This window comes from Xylocopa sonorina, chromosome 10 (genome assembly GCF_050948175.1).
Source record: "Xylocopa sonorina isolate GNS202 chromosome 10, iyXylSono1_principal, whole genome shotgun sequence".
Taxonomy (NCBI): Eukaryota; Metazoa; Arthropoda; class Insecta; order Hymenoptera; family Apidae; genus Xylocopa; species Xylocopa sonorina.
The window spans coordinates 5,365,588-5,381,392 of NC_135202.1; the positions used below are offsets into that span (position 1 = coordinate 5,365,588).

General features: G+C 45.5%; 1 protein-coding gene across 4 annotated transcripts in view; it reads left to right on the forward strand.

The window, feature by feature from the left end:
- Nucleotides 1–15,805, forward strand: part of Mub (poly(rC)-binding protein mub) — a 123,174-nt gene that overhangs the window by 58,869 nt on the left and 48,500 nt on the right. Inside the window, exon 1 of one of the 4 annotated variants that reach the window (XM_076902272.1) lies at nt 7,779–7,975. The exons of 1 other annotated variant lie outside the window; for it this stretch is intronic. The gene's annotated coding sequence lies outside the window, so the exon portion shown is untranslated. Of the gene's footprint in view, nt 1–7,778; nt 7,976–15,805 lie in introns of those variants that run through there. 2 more of the 4 variants (XM_076902275.1, XM_076902274.1) reach the window with 2 other exon arrangements.

Genomic DNA, 15,805 nt, shown 5'->3' on the forward strand with positions numbered 1-15,805 from the left:
TGGAGTTTTTCTATGCTCTCTCTGTCTCTTCGTTTCTCTCTCTCTTTCTCTCTCTCTCTCTCTCTCTTTTTGTTATGTCCTGGAGTGTCTATGTGCCCGCGTGTATGCTCGTCCCGACTGATACCGAAACGGTCACAATTAGTCAAGCGAATTGAAACAAAACAGTGACCATCGTTTTTATCCTCCCTCCGCTTTGAGACGGCTGTTTCCGGTGGAGGAATTAGAGAGCCGGAGGACCCGTGGATGATGGAATAATGGGGAGGAAAACGTTTGCTTGAGGAATTTTTATAGCCAGGTGTTTCGGCGGGGTGCAATAACGAGGGCTGTCTCATTCTCCCCTCCTGCCTTTTCGTTGTTGAATAGTGGATTTTTTGTCCGCTGGTAATTGTGAACGAAGTTTATCTCGCGGGGACGATTCGCTTTTTTTGTAACAGCGACTCGAGTAATTGTCCGCGTTCCTCTTCTATTTCTCTAACCCCGTGTAATTAAAGGAAAAAGCATTTAGCGAGCCTGAATAGAATTCCACTTACTATATATTCGGCAACTATTTTTGCCAGCGATCGAAGATGATTCTGAGTTTCTAATTTTAAAGCAGGATCAGTCTACACCTAATTACACAAACCTCAGACCAAACCTCACACAATAACCGTCCCCAATTTTAAGCCAACTCGCGATTTAAGACAATCCTTGAACACTACCTCTTCTACGTACGCATTAAAAGAACTCGTACAACCACTCGTTCACACGTAATTCTTGCCGTTTCGCTGGCTCTCGATATCGTTCCGATTACCGCGGCGCCAATAACCCTTACTTAACCCCCTATCGACCAGCCGACCAGCCGTTATCCCCCGTATCGAGCCGGAGGACTGCCGACTGGCTCGAACCCCGTCCTCTTTCGTTTCGAAATCTCACCGCGGCCGCAGACGCCGCCTCATTTCCGTCCCGGCTGATCGTCCTCTCCAGCGGATTCCGCCTAGACGTCGCGAGACAGAAAGAGAGGGTGAAACGGAGAGAGGTTCGACCACGAGGAGCGACGAGGGGGTAGCTTCGCTAGACGTCGCGACGCGGTCCCTGCGTGCACGACCGAGCCCTCGTGGGCTGCTTTCAATGAGAGAACACGAGGGATGGGAGAGGAGACGTCTGCGTTCGGAAGAGGGAAACTGCGAGGGGAGAGGAGGGTGATGAGGTCACCCAGCCCCATTTCTGGCTTCTCAACCCCGTTCTCTTCTCTCTCTCTCTCTGTCGCTGGTCCTCTTCTTACGGTCAAGTCGCGTGACGCCATTAGTTGTCTGTTTCGCTCTGGCTCTCGACGAGGTGGTCAGCTCGAACGTTGAAGCGTAGAATTACTGGTCGAGCGGAGAGAGGCTGACTTTGGGATTCGATGCGTAGGCGCGAGATCTTCTTGGCTTCGCGGTGATCGTTGGGGCAGGCTTGGAAGAGGGGCGGCTCGCGCGATGCCTCGAGGGTTGTTCACCCTTTCGTTCCGGATTCTTTCTCGACGGCGACAAAGGAGCTTCGTGGCCTGCCGCGCGGCAGGGTGTTTTAAGTTCAGACCCAGGCAGCTTTATGTCTTCTGTGTGCAAATTGAAACCCGGAGTTGGAACGGGGATTGAACTTTGTTACGGACGCAATTCGCGGTTTCGTAATGCGCTTGCGTAATGAGGACGATTTGCAAGTTCTTGTACAGTTCGTATCGTTCCGTTTGTTTGTGCACGCTTTATTTATAGAGGCACAGTGATCCGCGGTGGGCTGTTGCGCAATCGGTGGGAAGATGAACGATTTGTGGCAAAAACCAGTATTTTACAATATAAATCCGCTTTCTGTTTCCGTGGAATTCTAGTCGTGTCGTTGAAAGCGTCGCAAAGCATCACGCGAATAACGCGAACGTACAATTTTTACGAAATTCATTACATTTTTCTTAATCTACCAACTCTAATCTACTTATCTCTATGTACACAATAACTGTTATAATATTAGTGGCCCTTAATTGTTTCTAGTTTTTGAACACCTCGTAATTTCATTTCCCTTGACCATGGAAAATCCCGAGCTTTTATCCAGGGCTCTGTGGTACTGGAAAGAAATGAAGGAAGATGAAATAGGTAGACAATAATTCCGCGCAGTACGCTGTCAGGACTCGAATCAGGTTTAAACCCCTGGATTAGCATTCTTTCAGCATGCCACCGCGCGGTCGGAGTTAGCCGAGGTTTAAAGTTGATCTATGGAAACTAGGCCGTAATTTCAGCATTAACTGTTGAGGAATAACGAACGACCGGGCAAAATATCCTTTTCATAGAAATTATTCTCACCGTCGCTCGCGCGTATTAATAATAATAATACCATCAACGTTAAACCACACACAACATCCATTGCTGTTACGCGTAATTCAATTACACCTAATAAGCCATATTATTTTACTATGAAATTATCATAGCGATTATTATTAATGCCCTTCATCGCTCGTTTAATCGCTACCGTTTCTTGAATATCAGCTAACATTTGTCAGCAGTGAAACAATTAACAGTTTGCGTTAAATCACGTCGCTGGTTCCGATAAAATTTTGCCTTTTATTGCTGTAGACACATTTGTTAGTACAGGTGAACGTCCAGTCGAGAAAAGAGGGGGCACGAAAACATCAGCGCAAAAAATGGCACTGCTGGGAAACGACGTTTCATCGGGGCATTTCCCCGCAGTGATACCAGAAAGATTCCGTATCACGGAGGACATTGTCGTGTCGCCGATAGTTTCTTCGCCGGTTGTCGCGCCATTGAAAAATACATAAGAAGCGATAGTCCGCAGTGCATTCTCGGTGGCCCCGCGATGGTGAACATCCCGGGAATTGTGTCGCGAGGCACACACGTCCGCTCCTAACCATTCAGAAAATGTTATACGTTCGCTCCATCCCCCCAGCCACCCTGCCACAGCCACCCCTGTGTCCTGACGCCTCGATTCGAACGAGGCGTCGTTCGACGCGACGAAGACACGGCTGTCCGTAATTTTTCAGAACGCGAGATCGAATAGAATTCAAATTCTCCACGAGTCTAACCCTTAAGCTTTTAAATGTCCCGCGTGGTTGTTCCTCCGAGGGATGTTTCTCGTTTCGATGTTGGAGGAGAATGCGAATCGTTTTGTGCGCTCACGATACTTCGATCTTGAACGATTGGGATTAAAGTTGTTCGAAATCCATCGAAATTCAAATATTTCGAATCTCTGCGATGTAAACTGGTGTTTTTAATAGTGGTGATCTTCGTCGTTAACGGAATACTAATATCGTCGATGATATCACGTACAGACGTCAAACGTAATTATCGATCGATACGTCTAAGTAAATCGTTATGGAATTTTTATTCCAGGTCGTTTTATAGCATTCTTCATCGTCGACCATTAACATATCATTACGTTACTACGTCTTCTTCTTACTATGAAAGACTTGAAGTACACGCAGTGTATATATGTACTCATTGGCAGAAGTACTTCCTAACGAGCTCATCTTCCGCTTAAACGAGGAAGATAAAGAAGCGTTCGTGAATTATTGTTGAACGGACATTTTTTTATTGCCAATTATTTTGCATTAATTGCTCTCAACGCTTAACAGATTATCGTTAGTCCTTGTTATCTTACATCCTGAAGGATAATTAAAATTTCTATCGCATTGAATGTTATGTATACGAACGTACATCATTCGTACAAACGAATTCATTTGTTTCAAAGGAAGACACAAATTTATGGTTACTTTCGCACGTACGAAACGCTCCACTCGATTGCATACTATATGGAGTTCCGTGACTGCACGACGATCGTATAAGTAGATCCAGCCGCGAGAAAAGATCATGGCCAGACAAGTTACGAAAATACGACTCGCGCCTCGTTCAGATTTATCGTGCCATTTCATTTTTATTCGCCTAAATTCGTATCATTTTTACGATGGTTATTCCCGTTATTTTTCAATCTACTCAAACCTCCATCGCCAAGCTAATTTCTGCCATCCGTTCTCGCGAATTTCATTGAAAAATCGTGTCGTATTATCCGAAGCATTTTCTTTATTCTCGTCGCTCGCAGAACCCTCTTCCACGCATTAAATTCGCTGGATTTTATTCGAGCTATTAAATGGCGAATGCGTGTAGTCAATTATATCTTCGTGTTACGCGGAGGCGTTGCGAAGAAATAGAGGTCATTCATTGTGGGACCCTTTCGCACAATGCGGTACTCCACTTTTTAACAGAGTGAATACAATTCCGTACAATGTATGGAACGAAAATAAATGAAAGCGTGTAAAACTTTTTCATTGACCACGATCGTCTAAATAGCTGCCTATCGGTCTCGTGGATCGTTCAATGAAATTTTCTATTTTCTTCGCGAACGACAAAAATTACCATTGTTGTGCGCAATCGAATGTTACCATTACATTGTGCAACTCGTCGAAGGGATAGGAACAAAGGTGGTGTCCACTAAATTTTGCGAAACAATTAAAAACCAAAGATCGTATTACATACACGTGGCGCTGTTTTCTACCGCCACTGCACGGTGAAATGTCCGCTGTACTCTTTCCAGCGAGTTAAACAGAAACTGTCACGAATAGCCCGTGCAAAGTACTCGCGCGGGCCACAATTCCCAACGCACGGCTCAACAGTTAACTACAAACGGCCGCGGTTAGGCTGTTCGAGTATGGCGGGCGATACGCGAGCGGGTGAATACGCGATCAATTAAACGTTACTTCGCGCGTACCGGGACCGTCAGTCGGCGGGCCGTTTCGCTCGATACCAACAGAGGGTGTCCACCAGACGTTGTTTGTAGAACATCCTTAAATGTAGCCAGCCGGCCTCCCTTAGGTCGCCTCGTGAAAGGCCATTACGACGACAATGGCTTGCCATGGGTAATAGCGCGGCCAGGAATTTAATTATCATTTTAGGCGGCGCGGAAAGCAATTATCGGAAATTCAGTTTGCAATGGCCAATGGAACCGCGCTCGTGAACTGACGGGCAACCACCGTCGCCGCCACCGCCGCTGCCACCGCTTTCCATGCTTCGACTGCAAAAGAGCGAGCTCATTAGGAAGTACTTTTCCCCGCGACGACGAATATACTGCCGCTTTAAGCCCCGTACTCGTCCACCCCCTTGAGCCCCCTCTGTTCAAGCCGAACGAACGCGAGGAACTATGGCGGTTAAGTAAATGTTCCGTGGAACAGCCGGTGGCTGTTGCTGGCACTGTTGCTGGGCTTGTTTGTCATTAAGCTGCGGGGATAAAGAAAAAAAGTGTAGTCGTAATAGATTATACAAACTGCGTGTCGCGGTTGAACGGTGATTCCTCTTCGTCTCACTGTAATTCCGTTTCTCCGTTCAGATCAGTGGAGAGACACTTCAGGCGTGCACTTCGATACGAACCAAGTCGTGGATCACAAAACGAAGTGGCAGTTCTACGAATTTCATTGATTTTAGAAGAGAGAAAGATACAGAAGGACACTGGGTCCTCTTCCCTGGAACCACTTCAACGACAGCAATAACAGCGCTCGGTTTCGTAATCGGACTTATTATTTTATCCGTTCGCCGGCAGTTTACCACTACGATCCACGAGCAGTCGACGCGTTCGAGAAAAACCGATCCGAGCGAGGAGGAAAAGAAAATTCGCTGGACAAATCGTGGAGAGTGTTTACCAGGAACGATTGCTCCACCATCCCTCGAAACGGAACCATCGCGCGGATAAGGGTGGCTCTTCTGCCCACGGCAGCCATCGCGCGTTGTTATTGCACGACAGCTTATCGGTTTGTCGCCAGTGGTCGTAGCCATTATATTCCGCAAACCTGACGCGCAAACGATCGTTCCCAGAGACGGGACAGAGGGTGGATCGCCCTTAATCGGTAAAACGGGACGCGCAACTTCGCGGACGACTTGCGACGCGTGACACGCGCATTGCGAATCGCGGGGGAATTGTTTGGCAGAGCGGTTAATTTTCATTGACGTTGCGCTTGCTCGCGGAAAACGCGCTGCTTTGTACCGCGAGCAGAAGCGGATACAATGGGAACTCGATGCTTGATCCCGTAAAGGGATTATTCTTTAAGTCCACAATGGAACTCTTAACGAAATTATACGCTGGGTTCCTCGTTGAACCTTTTTGGGGGATGTTTGGGGGTTTGAAAAGATACGCTGATGAGATGTTTCATTGAAATTTGAAAAGTTAAGGTTTGTAAAAGGCTGCTTTGGTAGTTTGTGTCAGGTGCATAGCTGTGTTAGCGATGGTGATTTGAATGAGGAGTTATACAACTATTGTATATCTAAGAATGCTGTTTCCTTATTCAGTTTCTAACCGTAGACACGCAAACGCGTACGCAGTAACTATTTCCCGAGAATTGTCACTTAATAACTGAGTACAGTCCGAAGCACTCAAATTGATTTGGCAATCAAGTTTAAAAATAGCTAATTCGACTACCCGTACGCTACAAACTTTCAGCTCTCTGACGAGTTCGAAACAAAAAAAGAAGAGGAGAACATAAAACACGACGTCACGGTTGGTCCAGACGTATGTACGAGGTCAGGATTTCTCATTCATCTTGGGCTGTTCGTCTTCCGGGACGACCACGTGCTCCACCTTTCATTATCAACACTGATTCGGCGAGCATTCACTTTTGTTGAACGAAGAAAAGTTGAATGTCGAGCAGAATGATATTTCAAGTAGAATACAAGGACCACTCCATCGTTTCCATCGGAAATCAGTCAGTAGCGTGTGATTAGTGGCACCTAATAATTTAGTGAAACGAGTTTCCACGGTGATCGTCGCAGATGTGATTTACGATGATTATTACAGGCATTGTATCGCCTCGATTATTACAGACGTCGCTAACTTCCGCGAAAAGGTGTACATTTAATAATCGTACAGTTAATGACTTTTCATTTTAGAACTGTGTAATTTCTTTAATTCCCCCTATTTATTATCCGCGTCCCATACAACTTATGCTCGTGGAAGTTACGCAGAGAAATTAACACAATAATTGAGGTGTAATTATAATATCGTCGTACGGGTGTTTGCAAAGCTCTGCAAACGAAGTTGAATCGATTATTCGTATGTTTAACTGTTTATTTGGATACGTTACATTATGTTAAATCGACAGGGGATCGTAAAAGATGGAGCATGTCATTTTTCATGCAACTTGGTAGCGTAAACAGTGGCCAGTAGATGGCAGTTTAATTGCTACTAATTGCTGTTCTCAGTTTAGCAGAATTATGGCTGAGGCGAACCACAACGTTCCTTGCTATAACTTCTGAGGTAATCACAAGTTTTTCCTTCCATAGAAAAAAAATGACGTTGATATATAACAAACGAACGATACTGTTACTGAAATTTGCTCGACACTCCTTTAGAAAACAAAAGTTCCTCGAAGCGTAGCAATTTTTATATCTTACAATCCTTCCGAGTCTTCGTTCCATTATTTAAATCACGCGATGGGAAGCCACGCAGTCGAGCTCATCAATCTGACCAGCGATATGGGTCAATTCAATTATCCCAAATGCAAACGAATACATCCAACCGTGAATTCCATCGTGGTGATTTAACACTATTCGCCGTAGTCGTAATCTATCATAATTTCGTGGGATCGCGTGCCGCGGACAGCCGGGACGAGGAACGAACGCTCGAATTTGCCGCGCGCAGCAAAGGTTAACGTCGAAGCTCGCGCGTGATTGGCCAGCCAATGGCGTGGCGGGTGTTACGCGGCGATCGCGGTGGTGGCCGCGAGGTGTCGCCAGTGTCGCACGGCGAACACGCAGCAGCGGCGCGCACAGCGCCGCGCATCGACGGAATAAAGCGAGACCGGACGTGAGAGAGAACGAGGCAGACTCGTTCGCGTTCCGCCGAGGTGGTGCAGTTTTCCAGTGTCGCGTAGAGTGTAGTGTTTTTCTTCCTTTCCCCCGTTTCCGAGCATCAAGTGTAGTGTGCGTCACGGTGAGGCGAAGCGGACCCATCCCCCATGATTAAGGAGTGCATTTAGGTAATTAAGAATTATTCTCATACGGCCGCGCCCCATTAAAATGCGAACCTCGTCCCTTTCGAGACGCCTCGGCAACGAGGAGGCGAGCTACCGTGCGCCACCATAGCGTACACGCCGCGCCGGCGTTACCATCGGCTCGTTTCTACGCGATTAAACGCGAGATTTACGTGCCAGACGTTGCCCCTGCGAGTGTTTGGTGAATATACGGGGGGCTGTCGTCTCGTATCCGTTACTGTGTCGCGCCGGAATCGTACGCGAGGTGTGCACGGCTGGAAAAAAAAAAAAAAGAAAAAAATAAAAAAGCAAACGGTGCCGCCGGGAGGGAGAGACGGTTCGCAGCGTGGTGTGACGACGCGTCGATGTCGGTACGTGCTCGAAAGAGACGTCGTCGTCGATCGTAGAGGTTCTCTCGCGAGCGAACGGAGCGGCGAGCGTTAACACGCTGCTTAAACCGTTTGCCCTTCGCGGTGCCCGCGGACAACGTGTGTTACGTAGACACGAAAATAATGGTGCGCTCTCTCTCTCTCTCTCTCTCTTGCTATCTTATCGTCGGCACGGTGGCAGTGAAGCAGTGTTTTCGTCGCTCGCGCGTGTATCTTCGCGTTGTACTTTTCTGCTCGCTGCGGCTGTTGTATACACGCCTCGTCCTCTGCGTAATTTAAACGGGCACGGGATAACGTGTAGAAGCGAACCAGCGAGGAGGATAGGAAACTGGTGCTGGCGAATCGAACGATCGGTTCTCGTTTTCCCCCCTACCGCCGGATATTAACGAAAGAAGGAGAGACGGAGAGTTACAGAGCGAGATACGTGGAGAATGAATGGCTATATATGTGTGCCTCTGTGTGCGTGTATGCGAGGGAGCCTGAAAGAGAGCGCGAGAGAGAGAGACAGAGAGAAAGACAGACAGTTCTAGCCTCGCTATTGGTTTTCTCTTCTGACTGTACTGCTTCTGGTCGTCGACTTGTATCTACGTACCTTTTTCCACACGCACACGAGTCATGCTCGCGTATACGTGCATCAGCCGCGTGCTACCGTCCCTCCGAAACAATGCTGCTTTTCGCTTCACGCTTTTGATCCCGAAAGTAAAGGATATACCATTTGTACACACAGACGTTTCTTTCGAACGTGCGCTTCCCTCAGCAAAGAACCTGTGAACAGCTACGCGCGCTCGTGTATTACAGCTTGGACACGTTTTTCTCCAGACACCCGATCGAGTTCTCGCGAAATTATTTGCCACGCGATACGCGTCCATCATCGAGCGTTGCGTTTAAACGAGGCTCGTCATTAGCCACGTTTAATTTCTGTACGCGGCTAGAGGAACGCGAAAGCCCGTGAAAGGGATAACGTGTACACGCGCGTACACACAGCCAGGCTTCACCACCAAACGGAATACCGTGTAACGCGCCATACTTTTTTCGTTCGCCCCCGGATTACGGTTTATCTTTTTAATTGATAGTGCACGTATCGCGCGGGTTAAGCGGGGTAACTATCGGGCCGCGAGACTCGTTGGGCGTTGCGTTTATGGAAAAGCAGGTTTAACGCGTTATATAAAGACTGCCAGGTTAGTGATGCGAGTGTACCGTCGGTGAAAGAGGGAATTTGAAGCGAGTCGGTGACAAGCAGCCACGAGGTCCGTTCCATTTCATAACCTCAAAACCGTGCTCCGCGGCATTGTCAGACGGGAATAGAAAGGAGAGGGTAAAAAATCAGAGAGTTTCTTGTCCAGTCGTACAATTTCATAACCGTCGCGGATCGTTTCGGAGCATGTGATTCGCCTCGTGAAAGCAGGCGTGTATGCAGATTGACAAATCGTGGCGATTTCGAGCACCGGATCCCAACAGATTACCGACGGATCGTGTGATTGCTCGAAATTGCTCGCAGCGGATCGTCCGTGAACGTTACGCAATGTCCGGTGCAACGACCGGCGCACGTTACATTGGAAAAACGACGCTTTTACGGGCAAAGCGGGAAGAACGTTGCGGCGCAAGGATCGCCTGTCCGTCGCGTTTCAAACGTTCGTAGTTGGTATTCTCGTTCCCTCGCGTTCGAGGAACATTTCGACATTTCCTTCCGTCGACTCGACAATTAGGGACAATTCGTCGACAGTTTCTTCGAATACAACTCGACAGTCGCATACTTTATAAATTATTATCGCGTATCGATTATAGACGCATGGGTTGGGGTTGCTGACCTTTTGCAAATACGTAGCAAAATTCTTCTGAGAAACTGAACTGCTAGTGCGGTGTCTATCGATGATCGAAAGTGTTATTCGTAACAGGAACAATTAGTCAATATTATAAATTTGTGCGATAAAATAAGCTAGAAAAAAGAAAATGTTGTTCATCCATTCATGATTAACGTCGTGTTACGATAACATTTCATTTCTACATTTTCGTTTCCAGTCAATTTAATTCAATAACATAAATTGGCTGAAAAGTATTTGCAAATAATATGGTTGCTTTAACGCAACGCTGATTCGCACCATATTTCGTAGCAGCTGATGATGGAATAGCATTTATACTATTACCTCGCTTAATGTTTTAATAATCCTTTTAACACTTCTATGAGTTTCCTTAAATTACCGTAAATTTCCAAGCAACGTTTCGTTAAATTTAATTGGAAGATAAATCTGAGCAAAACAAACTCGTCTGGTTGAACCATGTTTTTCTCGCCGGAAATAAATAAAATTCTGGTTACGGGGGATTAAGCTGTGCGCACGCAGAACGCGCTCGCTCGCTCGCTCGCGCGCGCGCGCGTCTAACGGAACGCAGATTGCACTAAATTCCACAGTCCAATTGCATTGCGAATAGCGGGAGAGCGAAACGGTCACAATCGCCGCAGTGTACAGACGCGTGGCCGATTAGAAAGACAGGGAAGGCTAAATATATAGCGCGTTCGCGTTAACAGAGCTTTTCAATTTGCGATTCAGATATCCCGCGATGCGTCGCGTCGTCGTCGCTGCGGTAATTAACGGCGTACGGCGCGTTAGACCGTCGCTGCGCCCGTCGTCGTCGTCGTCGTCGTCGTCGTCGTCGTCATCGTCGTCCCAGCGCGTGCATTTCGGTGAATAAAGCCAGTGCCGGATGAAAGTTGGACCGCGAATGTATTTTCATTAATCAAGCCCCTTCGTATTGAAACGGCTGGCAGGTCAGTGTGAAGCAAGCACGAGCCGCGGTATTTATGACACGAGTGCCTGGCCCGTTGGCGCGTCCCTGATTATTCAAATCGTGCATTTCTTTACCCTCCTCGCTGATTTCTGTGGGGTTTTTGTAATTTCATTCCCGCGTAATTATAAATTGATGGTTACGCTGACGTTTGCTCGACTCCGTTAGAAGGGCGAGTGTTTCCCTCGCGTTTGATTTAATGCGGTTACGGGGTGTGCATGGCGAGTGAATCTTTTTCACGAAATTAAGTGCAACTTCGTTCTTTAACTGCTCGGATTAGCTCATTAATTTTAATGACGTTTAACCGGTTTCTATTTACTGTACTTTGCACCTTGGTAATTGAGTAATTACAGAGTACGAACGTATTATTATAATCGTTACTTGTAATTATCTAAACAGATGGCACGTACCTGGCGAATCGCATCAGGAAGAAAAAATGTAATTAGTTTAAAATCTCGATTGATCGATCACTTCTGTCTTGGAACGCTTGATATCTTCACGCTTGTTTCGTACAATTTATTATTTGTACGAATGTGTATATCGATTTATGATATAGTGATAGTATAATTTGTATCCAATTTATTTTAACCAGGGTAGCAAGTTGTGTATGCCTAAAACAGAAATCACACGTCTTCCTAATGTGTATTTAAAGTGATGCAACAAATGTATTTGGTAGTGCATTCACGTTCTGCATTTTTTGCACACGTTAAGTGGCTATAAGTGTAAACACATTCGCAAATCAGTAATTAGACACATATGGCTAAAGTCGCTTAAGAATGTTTTCAGCAAATTTTTCTTTCAAAATCATATGCGATACCGTCACTTCTTGTAGCCACCAAGATTCAATGTACAGAGAAGTTTCGATCACTCTTAGTAACATTCTTTTACCATAGACGATAACCATCCTTCACATCCACATCTTCAATTATTAATACTTAGAGTGCTGCTTCCCTATTCCAATAAAGCACCTGCTACGCTAAGTAATACGTCGCTTTTCATGCACAGTACAGAAGATCGATCACGTCTGGAATTTTTTATAAATGAAACGCAAAGAAGAACAGCCTCAACATTTATGAACCATAAAAGAACGATTTGTTGCTACTGCATACATTGTTACATCCAGGCGCAATAGCAACAACCGACATGGAGAACATCCGTACGAGTCCGTGATGCATACAATTATTGCAACGCCTTTTGCTGCACACATAAATCGCATGCCTAATACGCGGTAAAGCAATCAGGTACACAGGTTCGTCCAATAGCGAGAAAAACTCGCGAACCTATGCGTCGGTTCGTAGCTCACGCAGGGCTAAAGCAATTTCATTAACCGCCATTCTCCATCAGCCACCGTCGAACGCGCGTCCGATTCGAAAATCGGTCTCGTTCAACAGCTCCGCTGTCGAAGCGCGTCCCTCTACGCAGAAATGGAGCATGGGTCAATATTACGCGCGCGCAAGTAATATCGCGTAACGCGTACGCGGCGTTATTGCGCGAAAATCCCAGGCAGCTGTAAAAAGGGGAGGGAAAGAAAGCAAAAAAAAAAAAGAAAAAAAAATAAAGAGGAAAACGCGGAACGCGCCTTCGTCCCTCTTTTACGGATCGATATATCGGCACGACGACGTGCAAAAAGGTCTGGCCGAGATAACCGCGTCTCCTCGTCGGGCGCGAACGCGCGCGTGCGACGGCCACTGTCTCTTTGTCGAAACAAAGTGTTCTCGCTTCGCGTGCGTGCGTGTGCTGCGCTGCGAGAGACACGCAGAGCGGCCAGACGTGCCGAGCTAAAAGCGCGTTTGCAACGGACAGTGCAAGAAACCCGTCCGATGCACTTTTAGCGACGCGCGCGCGGTTGCATTGGAAAGGGGCCCGTAGGGGGGAGCCAGGGGCGCAGCATTGAACGCGGGAGCCCCTTTCCGTTTCTGGAGAATGGAGGATCGCTCGTGTACGTACGACATACGACCGGTTCTCGTGTATACCGGGTGGTACGTTGCAAGGGGTACGCGTCGTCGACCGCGTTTAACGTGGGAAACGCGGCGGTTCTACCAGCGTCTTATAAGTGGCTGATCGTTTGTTAGCGATTCACGTAGCGAAATTTTACTTATGTGTTCGTTAAATTTTGGAAGACAGTTTCAATTTCGAAGGTATCGATCGCGTCAAGGGGATTCGTGTGAAAAATCTGTATCGATGGTTGAGAATTTTTATGTTTCTTCGCATCGCATCGTCGATGTTAGGAACAGAGGGAATTATATCGGCGGAATAATTTATGGATGAGGATTTAATCGAATAATAATTCACCGGTTTGTGTATCAGCATTGTTCAAATAACGATTTGAGCAATAAGCCTGTTACGTATTAGTGACGCAAATAGCTATAAATTCTGGACGGCCGAATCGATAAAATATGTCTCTAAATAAATAGCCGACGGCATGTTAGATTACTGGGATTTGCATAATGGAAATAAAAACGGGATTTTAGTTAAGTGCGCCCTGCGTTGCCGTATTATTGCCCGTCGTTAATTTTTGTTTGATTAATCGGTTCGCTGTTTACTCAGCGAGACGGCCAGGAAACGGGTAATGGGAAAAACTCGGTCGTTTATCGATAGTATCTCGTGTATTGTCAATTTCTGAAACAGATGAATCGTGTTCGGTCATAAATAATTTTTAGCAAAATACGCGGCGTTCCACGGAAACGGAAAATGGCCATTTCTGATGAAACTAAATAACATTCTTATATCGACAATCTATATAACTGTTTGTTCAGTCACTATGCGCACAGCAATAAATATAGCAGCATAGATATAGAGCATGCCAATTTAAGTAATAATTTAAATCACAAATATAGTCATCAACAATCAAGATGAAATCAGATCATTCGGTACACGAAATGTTCATACGACTGTACAATAACTTTAAAATTGAAGAGTTGTACAGAAACAAATTTTCTAGGCATGAAAAACACTGGAATTTAATTATCTACTGTTCATCAATAACAATGTCAATTTGACATACACCATCATCCTGATCACCGCGATCCGACGTAGTAAATAACAGAAGAATTAGAGGCTGAGATCAGATTGCAGCTGTAACAATCTGTCAGAAAGGAAATCTTCACTTAACACGCAGGAAAACACTTAGGTATTTCCATTGTCGTAATTCATTGTCAATGACGATAGTAAAATCGCCGAGAGGGGTCTCGAATGATTTTTCTCTCATTCTTAAAGCAAACCAAGCACCGTTAAAAATCGTCTCCATTGAAAACACATTATATCAACGGTGGAATTACATTCAGGAAAGAAAAGCAGCTTCGAGGAAGGAAATTGAACGAGTGAACACAGCGCAGCGAGCTTGGCTGAACAAACGACATCGATGGAAACGTGTCCTCGTGATAAAATGACGCTAATCAGCCGCGGTTGTCGTCGTTTAATTGCAGGGCTAACTATCTAACGTATCGTTTGATAGCACGCTCTGTCTGTCGAAGTTAAACGCGAACCCTCGTCGACTCGTTTCAAACGTTTCACCGTGTATCGAAACTGGATTGTCCTTCGGAATGGCTAGAGTTCCTTTCTCTGTGTCACGGTTGCCGTTGATCTAATTTGTTGTGGATAATAAATTTGCTCGAGCTAATGGTATCGGTTCATCTGAAAAGCTGAAACATTTCTGCTCCACGTTCGTCTCTTATCATCGAATACACAATTCATTTGACAAACATAACTTGTTCATCGTATAATATTCTTCCATTATAAATTATCAAGGCCAGAGAAAAAATTATTCAGTACTGCATTCAATTTGATATTATTTGAATCAGCTGACGTAGAACACGTCCGCGAGCAAGAAATTTTATTCGAGTCTCAATGAAAATGCGACACGCAGCGATTAAGAAGAATTTTCACCCGTTTCTCGAGTGTCAGTGAAACGATCATACACTGTATTATATTCTTCATTGCACGAAATGCACTTTTACAACAGCCGAGACCGCCACTCACTTGATTTCCAATTGTGAGTACGTGATAGACTGCTTAAAGGGGCATTAAGTAATGTTAGAACTTTATTTATAGTTCTCTGAATTGCCAGGATGAATTTCATTCGGCAGATTCTTGTTGGCAAATATTTAGATTACTTCCTGGAACGGGTCGTTTGACATTTTCCTCATTATCTTGCTCATCGCGGCAATAGCTCGATAAATCGTCGCATTGTTACCCGGCTGTAACGTGCTCCCTTGGTTCGCGAAATGGATACGATCGTAAAGTCGTTCGTCGTTTTGTTGCAATTCCGTTTCTGTCTTCCTTTCTTACCCGCGAATCGAAATAAACAATTCCTCGTTCGGTAATTACTGCTACTAAACAAGCGCTCGAACATAATTAAACTTCGACTCGCGATACGTTTCTATTAGAGTGTAACGTTCCTTTTTATCGCTGGCAGAGAGGAGGCGTTTTAAATGATAATTATTCGGTACGACGGGATTACAGCGCATATGAAAACCTGTTGAATTCACTGGAGACTGTTCGTGCGTAATATTTTGTTATTTTCTAAATGAGTTTCAAGGTAGCTATCTACTGTCAAAGCGTGCATATTAATTATCAATTGACAGATGGCAATTTAAGAAAAATGCGACACGAGATAAGGTACTAAAGACTTTCTATTATTAAAGGGAATAATTAAGAGTTGATAAAA